Below are 13,138 nucleotides of genomic sequence, written 5' to 3' on the forward strand. Positions count from 1 at the left end.
CCTGAGTGGCATCTGTTGCCTAAAATGGTGAATGTGATCTGCTGGGTCTCCCGTTCCATCGTACCTTCCAAACCTTGGTTGATGGAACCTCTTGGGCACCTCCGATGTCTATATCGCATCCGCTAGTGGGTTGCGGTTCAATCCAGCTACTACCTGATTGGCCGCGCCTATTTGGTTCTTCGTATGTTGAAGATTCGCCTCTCGGCCATTATTTATCATCTCTTGGACTTGCTCTATTATTAGTCCCGCGACTGGATTCTCCACCAGATTTGGCCCATGCTCCTCCCTTTCCTCAGCTTTCTCACTCTCCAACCCCTCACTTGGCTCTTCCCCGGCCTCTTCCTCCACCCTCTCTCTGTCTCTTCTCAACTCCTTGTTCTCCTCTCTCAGCCTCTCGATCTCTTCTCACATCAGCCGTGTTTCTTCCACTGCTCGACCCTCCTCTCGTTCTTCCCCTTCCTTAATCACTGCTTCCGGCATCGTGTCTTGGACTCTCACCTTTTTTGGTCTACCCACTGCTCTCTTTGGTGCCATTTCTATGCTGCTCGTATCTTCTCCACAGACGGTGCCAAATGTTATAACCTTTTTTACTATTACAAGCACTATTCACTGGCTCTTAGGCACTATTCTCCCTCTCCGTCCTACTCACTCCCTCTTCTCTCTCTTGGTCGCTCCCCTCTTTCTTAGATCTTCCTTTGTGGATTAATGAATCAGCCTCCCTCTCTCTCTCTCTCTCTCTCTCTCTCTCTCTCTCACTCTTTCTCTTTATATCTTTCTCCTTGTCCATCATGGCCCTCCATCTCACGATCTTCTTCTCTCCACGTGTAGGGTTTCCGTACCACGACCATGTGCCTTGGCTCCGATCCTGTACACTGCGACTAGGTGTCCTAAGCTGACCTGGGCACATCCACCCGCTGATGTCCATGGTCCCAAATCCTACCACTACAGATTTGAAAGACAATCTTCAAAGGAATGACCATGAATGGAAAAATCATCCATAAACACTTCCATGAATTTCTCTACCATGTCACTAAAAATATGAAGTATACAATGCTGGAAAGTTTCAGGCGTGTTACAAAGGCCAAAGGGCATTCGTTTATATGCATATGTACCGAAGGGACATGTAAATGTAGTCTTCTCTTGGTTGTCAGGGTCAATAACAATCTGAAAGTAGCCTGAGTAGCCATCTGAAAAAAAGTAATAAGCATGGCCGGCTAGACGTTTAAGCATTTGGTCTATAAAAGGTAAAGGAAAATGATCTTTACGTGTCATGGCATTTAACTTCCTATAATCAATATAAATTCACCACGTTATAGGAACTCGGGTGAAAACTAACTCGCCATCTTCATTATGTATGACTGTAACACCTGATTTCTTAGGGACGGCATGAACTGGGCTCACCCATTCACTATCTGAGATGGGATATATAATGCCAGCATCGAGTAATCTCAAAACTTCCACTCTAACTACCTCTTTCATGGCAGGGTTCAAACGATGTTGTGGCTCACGAGAGGTTTTCACATTATCCTCCAAATGTATGCGATGCTTGCATACACTAGGTCCTCAGTACTGCCAAAAGAAAGGAATTGTGCATATGGTTTTTGGGAAACGTTTTATTGAAATAATCTTGAGCAAGGCGCTCAATCATGCTAACTTCTCCATCTATAGTCAAGTCTAGTGTCTGTTGCATCATCTTAAAAACATTTACCTCAATAACAAGGTTTCCAAAGGAAATGGACATCGAACCATCGCGGAAATTTATGAGGGCATTGACTGTTGCCAAAAAGGGATGCCCTTAGATGATAGGAACAGAGTCATGAACGACTTATGTGTCAAGAATAACGAAGTCGGCTAGATAATAGAAGTCTTGAACTTTAACAAGAATATTTTCAACTACGCCCTTAGGATACTTGATCGAACGATCCGCTAAGTGCAAAGTCATTTTAGTCGGTTTAGATCATGTATACCTAGTTGTTTATAAAGGTAAAATGGAAGTAACTTAATACTCGCCCCTAGCTCCAATCAGAGTTGTAAAAGTGGAGGAAAAGAGCACAAAACTAATTTCCAGCAGTGGTAGCCTCTTTAGAGTTAACCTAATGGACTTTGGGCTCATATTAGAGGCCCAAGGTCCCCCATTTTAACCCATGCACGAAAATGTAACCCTAACCCTCTCCTATATAAAGAGGGTTAAGGCTAAACACTCCAATCTTCTTTTTTTTCTCTCAACCACTTAGTTATAATTAGTTTTAGTTTAGTTTAGGGTTAGAATAATTTTAGTTTGTAGCCACCATTAATTCCCATCAATAAAAAGCTTTAGTATTAATTTCAATTCTTGTCTTTTACATTATGTCTTATATTAATTGTTTAGTTAGTATGATTTCGATGACACAAGGCTAAACCTCCATTAGATGAGGTTTATGAATCCACTTGAAGATGAGGAGCCATTAGTTTAGTATTGTTTTGAATCAAGAACGTTAAGTTCTTCGTTGTGAGTGTCTAGAGATAGAGCTCATAACGAAGAACTAGAGTTTAGAGCCACCACCAAAGAGATTTGTGGAAGAGCTAAACTCTCAAGCTAGTGAAACCTTGATCCGAGACGACTTGGTGTTCACTAGGGATCAAACAAGCAATTCGATAACTAACTAATAGTCAATCGAATCACGTGGTTGAATTTCCCTCTCTAATTCTTTTTATAATCATTATATCTAATGTTTTAGCACTTATTTCTACTGTTTTCATAAATTATATTACTCTCTCATTAGTGCAATAGTTATTTTAGTCTAGACAAGTTTTAAGTACGTTCAAGCAAGAGTGGAGAACACGATTGCTCCTCTATATCAACATGTTTAGAGAGTATTATAATAACTTGATATGCATGATTAGTACTGTAGAAACACTATTTTTACATCTATCAAAACTTACTTACCAAATGGCGCCGCTGCCCATCTAGTTCGTTTACATTACACGTGTTTAGATTAGAAAACATTGTTTTGACTATTCCAAGCACAACACTGAAAACACTATTCGCAATTTCTTCAATTTTTTGTGTTGCTGTCTGAGAGCATACGAGTTACGCAACCAACTCTCTGGCCTCCCATGACCTTACCCTAAAAGTTTCAACCGCAGTTATTTACTTATAAGCGCGCACACACCTCATATTTGCCTTCACTGAGTGCGACCCGCAGTTTACATTGACTCGCGCACCACGCCCATCATATACCTTATTTGCAAGCGCGTGCGCCCTAGGTTAGTTAGGTTAAATTAATTTTTTAATATTATTTGCAATATTATCTTACGAGTATAGTACAATACTTGTATGCTATCTACTACAAAATTTTAAAAATTAGTTTGTTCATTCTAAACGGTGTCTAGAAAACTCAAAGAATTGGGGTTCTCTATTTAAGGAACGTGCATGCACGGACAACCTCCCTCAATTATTAGATAGCCTAACTTTTTTTTTCATACAAAAATACAAAAAAATTAATTAATATCAGTTAGTAATCCCACCCACTACCAAAGCCCGTTTCACAGCCTTCACATCGAGGCCCAACACGAAGCCCATAGTAAAAAGCCTTAACCTAATTCTTAAAACTTTAGCACTAATAAAGTTAATCTTTTTACAAGACTTCACAATCCACACCTTGTACCCGGACCAGTACTCGTATAATTGTTCAAGTAACATAGACGTACTTCAAGGCGGTTGAAGACGCTATTTATACGCGTAGCAAGGACGCTCCAGGTAACACCTCTATACATCATCGAATTTACTGTCAGAGGATTCTATTTCTAGTAATAATTAGGTTATTTTTGCATTCTCGTTAGGACTTGCCTATTAGACTTAAAACTTGCATGAGATTAAGATCTGGTACGCATAAACCTGCCATATTAGTTTATCGTAGGCACAGATATAATCACCTATCTAGAAATTCACCAATCACCACACATACACCACCTACACTACATTTGTAGCAATGGGTGAAGAAATAGCAGAGAGACCCCTCTCTGATTTCTATAAGGCTTTAAACGATGGACCTGAGTCCTGCATAATTATTGCAGATACTATGGGAGATTTTAGAATCCCCCCCAATATATTGAATCTGCTACATGTTTTCCATGGGTTAGACCATGAGAAGCCTTATCAAGACTTACGTAGGATATAACAAGTTCTTACTACATTTCATCATCCTAATGTAAGACATGAACAAATAAAGTTCAGGGTGTTTACTTTAACCCTAGCTGATAAAGCGGTTGCTTGGCTAACATCACAAAAGTCAAACTTTGTCGAACAAATAGGCAAAACTAGTAGAATTATTTATGGAACAAATTTACCCACCACAGAAGATTGATAAAATGCTATCACATATTCATTTCTTTCGCTAAAAGCCCCAGGAATCCTTCTCTGAGACTTGGAATTGTTTCACTGATCTTCTAGTAGAATGTCCCCATCATAATCTTGGTAAAGACACACTAGTTCGTGCCTTCTTTAAAGGCCTATCCCAACACCATAAAAAGACTTTAGATATCATGAACGGAGGAAATTTCCTAGGTAAAGGAGCCACATATGCTTATAACTTTCTAGATAATCAATCCAAGAAAATTAACAACTGGGGAGGTAACGATTACTCCTGCTCCATTCCTTCTTCTTTTATAGCTAAGGCAGCCAGTATGTTTAAGGTTAAACTAGATCCTAAACTTAGAACTTTAATTAAATCCCTCACTCATAAGGTTGATGCCTTTTCTGTAAATAAACAAGGAGTGAAACCCATTCCTGTTATGAATATGAACTCTCCTCACTATAATTTATGTTTTAGTCGATCTAGAGAATTCCGATCATTATTGTCCTCTTGTTTATGAACAACCACCATCACAGCCAGAAGATGTTTGTACTTTTAATATACCTAACGCACCTTGGAGACAAAATCCTAATTTTAGTTGGCGCAATAATCACCATCAAGCAGCACCTCCAAATTTTAATAATCAAAATGTTAGGCCTACCAATAACTATAATAAATATCAACCAAGGCAAGGACAAGGGCAAAGTCATTATAATAATAATAATAGAAGTTTAGTCCTGGTAAATAACAACTATCAAAATCAACCCGTTAATAATCAACGTGTGATAGTTCCTATTACACAACCCGTGGAAACTCAACCTTCCCAACCTGATAGATTCGATGCATACATGCAAACTCAACAACATATATTACTAGCCATCCAACAATTATCCTAATAAAAGACCCAACAAAAAGGCGTGTTTCCAGGTTAATCCGTACCTAATCCAAAATCAACAAATACAGCTTTTGAATTAACCGGTAGTCCTAGTAATGAAAATTTAATACAAGGAGAATTAAAGAACATAACTACTCTCCATTTTGGGAAATTGGTTGACAACAAAGTAATAATGCCTGAGGATTCCCCATAAACTAATAAAGATAAAGGAACCTTACTAGATACCGTAGTTGAAACTGAAGATCCTACCACTGTAGAAGTACCAGTTAAATGTCAACTTAAGGGAAAAATAACAACAGTTAAAGTAAAGGTCAATACTCCTATTGACCCTTATGCTAAATATAGGAAAAACCACCCGTTTCCCCATAGACTAGCTATGCTAAAGAAGAACGATAATTTTGACGAGATTAGGGAAGTTTTCAAAAATTTAACTATAAAACTACCTTTTCTCGAAGCTATAAAACGTTTTCCAAAACACGCTAAGTTTCTTAAAGATTTGTGCACTACAAAGAGGAAAACAAATATACCTAAAGCAGCTTTCTTCACAGAATAGTTTTCACCCAACCCACGATATTTACACCCCACCGACCATCCTATTTAACCTCGTGCACCGGCCCATTCACTTCATCTTCCCAAACGAAATTAGATCTGATCTAACTCGATCCCAATACGACCCGCGCCTATCCAAAACTAAATCCAAGCGCGCCACGCGCCTTTATTGAAATAGACATTTACAAGTTTTTTACAGCACCTTCCCCTTATCATCCCCTACTTATACCCTTACCCGTATTCAAATTTCAACCTACCAATGGCTAGACCAGCAAAAATCATGCCAGAATTCGCATTCAACGTGGACCAATTCTAGCTATTTTACGGTATTGAGATGCATGCTAGAGGGTGGGATAGAATGTGGTACTCTACTGATGAGTATTACCATGAGGAATTAGTGTTAAGATTTTATCATAATAAGAGGATAACTCCTTTAGGGAGGCTATTTGTGGATTTGGATGGAGTTTAAATGGATGTGACGCACGATTTGCTCGCAACCATCACTGGGATACCTGCAAAATAGGTCACCTTGACCTTAAAGAGATCCTAGTTTGATGGTGTGCATCAGTTGATGCTAGAGACGTTGCTCAAGGGTCGATATAATGATCATTCTCACTGTGCCAGGCAACAGTATTTTAGGATTAACCAGCTGGCTGTGACACAGTGGCTAGGCAAGAACATCTGTAGCACCTCAAAACCAAGTGACATAAGCTTGTCGTTCCTGCACGTCCTTTGGGTTTTGCAGAACATGAGGTATGGTTTTTGCCTCATTGATTTTCTGCATGGAGAGCTTATGGTTGTAGGCTTGACCACTGCACCCCTACCTGTTTTAGTTACTAAGATTATGTTATCTTGGGGTTGTGTGCCTGAGTCACCTACGACTCATATTAAGCTTCACTTAAACGCAAAGGCGTATAGTGACTGTGTTCAAAGGCATTGTACACTTCCAGAAGAGAAAGCTGATGGTATAAATCATGATAAGGAAGAGGATGCATATCTTGTTTGTTTTGCTGAGAATGTTATGGATCGTGCTTCTTCTAATTTTGCACGTTTTTCACTACTCCATAGCGGGATGCGTACGCTTTATGATCATCAGCGAACTCTATGTACGCTTTGTGAATCGATACAGAAGTGCCAGGGTTCCAATCAACGTCATCACCAAAACTTAGACCAGAACATTCGAACCATAGCTGACAACCACAGTGACATGCTTAATACTATAGAGAATATGGAATAGGCATAGGCAGCTTTTCAGGCAGAGGTCTTAAGATGTTAAGTTTTCCCCAGCCTGGAGGTTCGTCTTCTTCTTCTCACTCTAGATGTGGGCGTCGTCATCGTAGTTCTTCTGATGGTTCTGGACCATCTTCTTCTAAGGGATATATTATTTCTTTTAAATTTGTTGTGATGCAATTGATTTATATTTATTTATGTTTTGTAATAACTATTTAATTGTCATATTTGTTTTAATTTTAGTACCTTAGTTTAATTATTTGTTAATTGCATTTTCTTTAGTTTAGTTAGTATTTATTTGTTTATGTGATTGCTCTACTATGCACGTATTGTTAAATTTAATGCATGATTATTTACCAGATAGTTTCTGTTGCAATTCAGCATGCTTAGGTATTTTACTGAACTATTGCATGACCCCCCTCAAATTGTTTATGGGCTGTATATTTAAATTTAGCATAATATATGTGCACGTATGAAATTGCATGCCTTAATCACATTTTTATAAGTTTTGGGCAAAATATAAGAACCCTTGGGCCTTGTTTAAATTAATTGGGATCCACAATGTAATTAGGTATCTGATATTTCGAGGAATTTCAAAGTTTCGCAGAATTTCAGAAGCTAATCTAATAGAGAAACCCCATTATATGCAACCCATGGGCATTGTTTTATTCAATTGGGATCCATAATGTAATTAGGAACCTTATATTCCGTGGAATATCAAAATTTCAAGGAATTTCGGAAGCTAATCATATATATAAATTCCAAAAATTGAAATAGAATTTATGTGTAGAAAACTATTCTAAAAATATGTTTTTTCACATCTTTTTATTTTAGCAACCATCTGGCCTTAGACTTAGTAACCAAACACTATAAAAACAATCTCTAAGCATGCTTTTCCATACCTAAATTCCCTAAACACATCGTTGCATCTCAGAGCGCACATGCGCCATACACAAGAACAAATATAGCACGCACAATATTACTTACTCGCACCCCGCGCCCTCCGAAGGTATATTCCAAGCGCGCGCGTGCCCTCACAGCAAGCTTCCAGGCTAGGATTTCCAAGTTTTTCTTCTCTAACTTCCAGTACTTAAGTTAAATACTTGTTTGTTATGTCTACTCCAAAAATTATACCGGAACAGTCTTTTGAGGACTTATTTCTCAATGATAAGTACGGTGCATACTTTGATAATATGGTAATGGTGCATGATTGGTACACCATACTGGTAAGACCTGATCAAACTTATTCTCTTACCCTTACTAAATATTTTTATGTACATGTTGAATTCTTTACACGCTCCCATGGAGAACAACCTCTCAGAGTGATGTTAGATGACGAATCTTTTGAATTGACTAAGTACTTAATTTCATTTTCATTAGGAATTCCAACCCCTGCCCAACACATCCACATTTATTATATAGCTGATAATGACAACCATTATGACTGGGTAAACTTCCACAAGACCTATGGTGCGGGTATATTCCAAGTAGAACGCCAAGGCCAACGTAATGTATCCTTAGGAAGCATGGCCCTTAATACGGGCCTTGCTATGCTTTTCCTTAAGCTTAATGTCCAAGGAGATTGGCACTTCAAATTTGTGGATTCCCACGCATGCAACGCCTTCATTGCTTTAGCAGAGGGGAGTTGATTTTATGATATATCCAAAACCATAGTGGTTGGTCTTGCCAGAGCACAGACTGTAAGGCATCAATACCTTCTTATGCCAGTCACAGTCACTCGTATATTAACCTTATTTTTCCAGAATTATGTACACGTTTCACCGATTGGGTCAAGGTTGATACAATGTGCACGACTAATGCTATAGTCCGTTCTTTACGTGCTACGGTTTGGCCTGGCTGGCGCCTCCAACCTCACCTAGTAGCCCCATATACCTTGTCTGACCAAATTGCACTAAATAGGTTGGCTATGATAGATGAAAATAGAATGAAGGCATGGAAAGTGGTCATAGATAGTCAAGACTTAAAGGAACCTCATTTTACAAGGGTGGATAATGCCTGATTAGTGCAACTATATATGGTAATATTTATAATTTCCTATTAGTGTCCGCTTATATCCTAAGCGATTTTTAATTCCCTGTTATCTCCATAATGGATGGAACTCATATAAGAGTTGCGTTTGCATTTTTTTCTTTATATTTTGTATCGTTTAACTTTCTTTTACAGGTGTTCCCATTTCCAAGCATGCTTCTATAGTACTCTCTATTATTTATTTTCATTTCATATTTTGGGGAGGGTGGTATAGCAACACGCTGTAAATGTTTAAGCACATATTAGGTTGTATATTACGTATTATTTGTCGTATAAAAAGTATAAAAATAGAAAAAACATAAAAATAGTTTATACTATGCACTTAGGATAATGGTATTATTTCCTTTTTCATGATGATATTACTCTAGAAATCTCTAGTAGCAATAGAATTAAAAGTAGTTCTTAGAAAATTAGGTCAATATGTAGGTAATAGTCATTGCATATTTTCATTAACATCTTGCATGAACATATATGAGTGTACTTGGTTGTATTTTTCTGAGACCTAGATTAGACTACTTAATCTACATATCTTGTGAGAATCTAGCCTAAAAGCCTCAAATGAGTGAGTATCTGAGTGATGACACAAAGGAGAAGTGTAATATAAGTAGAGAAATCACAAATCCACTTGCTTGATCACCATACCATATCCTAAGTGAGAATATAGGCCATCTTTGGATCGATATAGCTAAAAATTCATATCTACAAGTAATTATCTGCTAGTCTCCCCACTGAGCCTTTCATTTAGCCTTTTCACAATGACATATCCTTTACCCATCTTTAAAACAAATAAAAATAAAAATAAGCCTACCCATCTTGAATGAGTTTGAGAAATAGGATGAGTAAAAGAGAATAAAGAGAAAGACCTGTGGAAAACCAAAATTAGATAGTTGCTTCAGAAAAGAAAAAGAAAAGAAGTTTCCATCCAAAGAAAAGAAAAGAAAATAAAATAAAAATAGAAATAAAATAAAACTCCAAAAAAATAGAATAAAAGGAGTCAAAAATCCAAAATAAAAAGGCTAAGGATGGAAACTAAATGTTGAAGCAAAGTAAGAATAAGATTTTCTCTAGTTACATGTAATTGAAGACCCTATTATCTCAGACTTGTTTATTTGAATATCCATTCTATTTCTTTTTAAAACCATCACCTCAGCCCTGTATCACCTAATAAAGACCTCTAGCTCAATTAGGATTAATTTGGTGTGATAGTAAGTGGTAGATATGATTTATCAACCTCGGCTCCTTTGGACGTCATTGAGATTGTGAGGAAACGTGTGCCCACTGCACACTTTAGTGAGTAAAACTTGAGTGGAAAAATCAGAGTATTTTTGTCTTGACAAATTGTGAGGCCCTACTTAAGGACGATATTCTAAAAGTTTCAGCAACGGACCAGCCATTGCATTTCATAACATAGTTCATAGCATGCATGTGTATCTTTAGATGATTTTATTATTATGCGTGTATTAGCTTAGGTTTCAAAAATATTGTTCTTATTATATTATTATTGAGATGATATGTATAGATATCTGAGATTAATTAGGAAATTTTACTTTTATCTCTTAGTCGTTATAGTATAAAATAAGTTTGAGAGTACCTTCTCTGGAAAACTCTCGCGAGGCTATAACTCGTCTACTAGAGAATTCCTAGTGGTTTAAGGCCTTATTGCATATGGTCAATGCAATCGCACTCTGCAAAACGAGATTAGTTAGGACCACATTTTTGGCCACTTATCTATTTTTTATTTCTGATCTTGGCTTGAGGACAAGCAAAATATTGTTTGGGGGGTGGTGTGATAAGCACCCAAAAGTATAGTTTAAACCCCTTAATAGTATTCTATTTAGGCCAATTATGTTTATAATAAATGAGAGTTAGTATTGTTTACATGTTTTTGTGCATTTCAGGACTTGAATCTGATTAGGTAACTAAAGGCACCACTTTTGTATGAAAAACGAGTCAAGATGATTGCTGAGGAAGTTCTACATTTAAAGCCTAAGATTCATGAAGAAAAGCCTTTTTCAAGCCCAGTCAAAGCTGGGAAGTCAAAGTCAATATGGGTAGAAAGAGAACAGAAAAGTCAACATAACTTAAATAGGTCGTATCGTTGGACTCGGGCCTCGGAATTAGTTTTACTTTATGTCAAAAAGACCGGCTCGGAACCAGCTTTCCAATGGAGCTAGCCTTATCCCAATAGCAAAAGTGGACGAAAAGGGCATATAACTAATTTCCAGCCATTGTAGCCTCTTTAGATTGAACCTTTTTTTTTGGTAGGCAAGCGGGGTTTTAACGAGGTCCCCTACCCCTTCATTAAAGAAATAAATAGTAACTGAGCTGTTTACAATCTCACATACTCTATGCCAATGGCATCCTCATATACAATCTTCCTAATATCCTCTAAAAATGACCTAGGGATTATATCAACATTCCTCACATTGGGTACATTATCAGCTAATGTATCAGTCAATTTATTCGCTTACCTATACACATGAATTATATTAAACTGCTCCAAGTGTCTCACTAGCTCTTCAATGCTCCAGATTAGCTTCCTTGCGTGTCGTGGGTACTGCCCTTTTGTGTTCATGAATGAGACGACATTCATTGAGTTTGTCCTTGCTTCAATTCGCTGTATACCTTGCTGCCTTGTCATTTCCAGCCCTTTTTCCAATCTTTGTAGTTCGATCATGGCAATGCTGCGATGTTCTGACTTTCCTTTACTTGCCGCGATAACTTCTCCCTTGTCTGTTTGAATAACTGCTGCCCATCCTCCCAAGTCTCCTTGTAAGGTCCCATCGGTGTTTAACACATGTAGAGCAACTTCAGTTTTCTCCCATCTGCATATCTTTTTCACTGTTTCCCTTTCTTCAATCCTCACACTCCAGGTGCTGCTAAGAAATTCCAGCTCCCTTCCTGGCTCCATAGCTACTCTTAGCGACTGCAGTTTAATTCTTGCATCATTAAAGATCAAGTTTGCAACCTGTTCTGCTGTGTTCTTCTTGTTCTCGAAAATTCTCCCATTTCGCTCCCTCCAAATCCAATATATCATCCCATTCCACACCAGCTTCATTGCGTCTTACTTAAACCCCTTCCCTTTTGTGATTTGTATAACCCATTCCATCTCATCCATCCATGTTGCTGCCCTTCCTCTGCTGTATCCAATTTTTTGTAGTAGATTTGCCCATATGAATTGGCTATAGTAGCATTAGAAAAATAGATGCTCTTCATTCTCCACTTCTCGCCAACATAGTATACACACATCTGATTGTACTTTCCCCCATTCTTGCATCTTACTGAGTGTTTTGAGAGCTCCTTGCACTGCCATCCAACTGATGAATGAGTGTCTCGGTATCCGATTAGCATACCACACCAGCTGGTGCCAATCAGTATTTACTTTCATATTTCTAACATGATGGTAGGTGTCTCTCATGTTGTAATTCCCTCGATCTGACACAGACCATATGATTTTGTCTTCTCCCCCTGTTATATCCACCACTTCTTCCATTTTCATGACAATGTCAGGCATGTGTCTTCGAATACGCTGCGACACTTTCCACTCTCCATTCTCTATGAACTTCGAAACTTTTGCATTCAAATTACCTGTGGAGTCGTATAAAAGAATCTGCGGAAACAACCTTTTGAGAATCCTAGCTGGGTGTCAAGGGTCTAACCAGAACCTTGTATTTTGACCGTCTCCTATTTGGTGCATCACAATACCCTTTCCTTCCGTTCTGTTTTTTAGTATTCCCCTCCAGCTGCAAGAGCAGTCCCTTTGTATAGCCATATGCCAGAAGTCTTTCTTTTTTATGAGGTTCTTTTTAACCCATTGTACCCATAGTGTCTTCTTATTGCTGACCACATTCCAGAGGTGCCTTAAGTTAGCTGCTACATTCACTGCTGCAATGTCTCGCACTCCATGCACTTTGGGTTCACATTTGAAGCCCAAAGTCCCCCTTTTTAACCCATGCACAAAAATGTAATCCTAACCCTCTCTTATATAAAGAAGGTTAAGGCTAAACACTCCAATCATCATTTTTTTCTCTCAACCCCTTAGTTATAATTAGTTTTAGTTTAGTTTAGGGTTAGAATAATT

This window comes from Coptis chinensis, chromosome 2 (assembly GCF_015680905.1).
Source record: "Coptis chinensis isolate HL-2020 chromosome 2, ASM1568090v1, whole genome shotgun sequence".
NCBI classification, from domain to species: Eukaryota; Viridiplantae; Streptophyta; class Magnoliopsida; order Ranunculales; family Ranunculaceae; genus Coptis; species Coptis chinensis.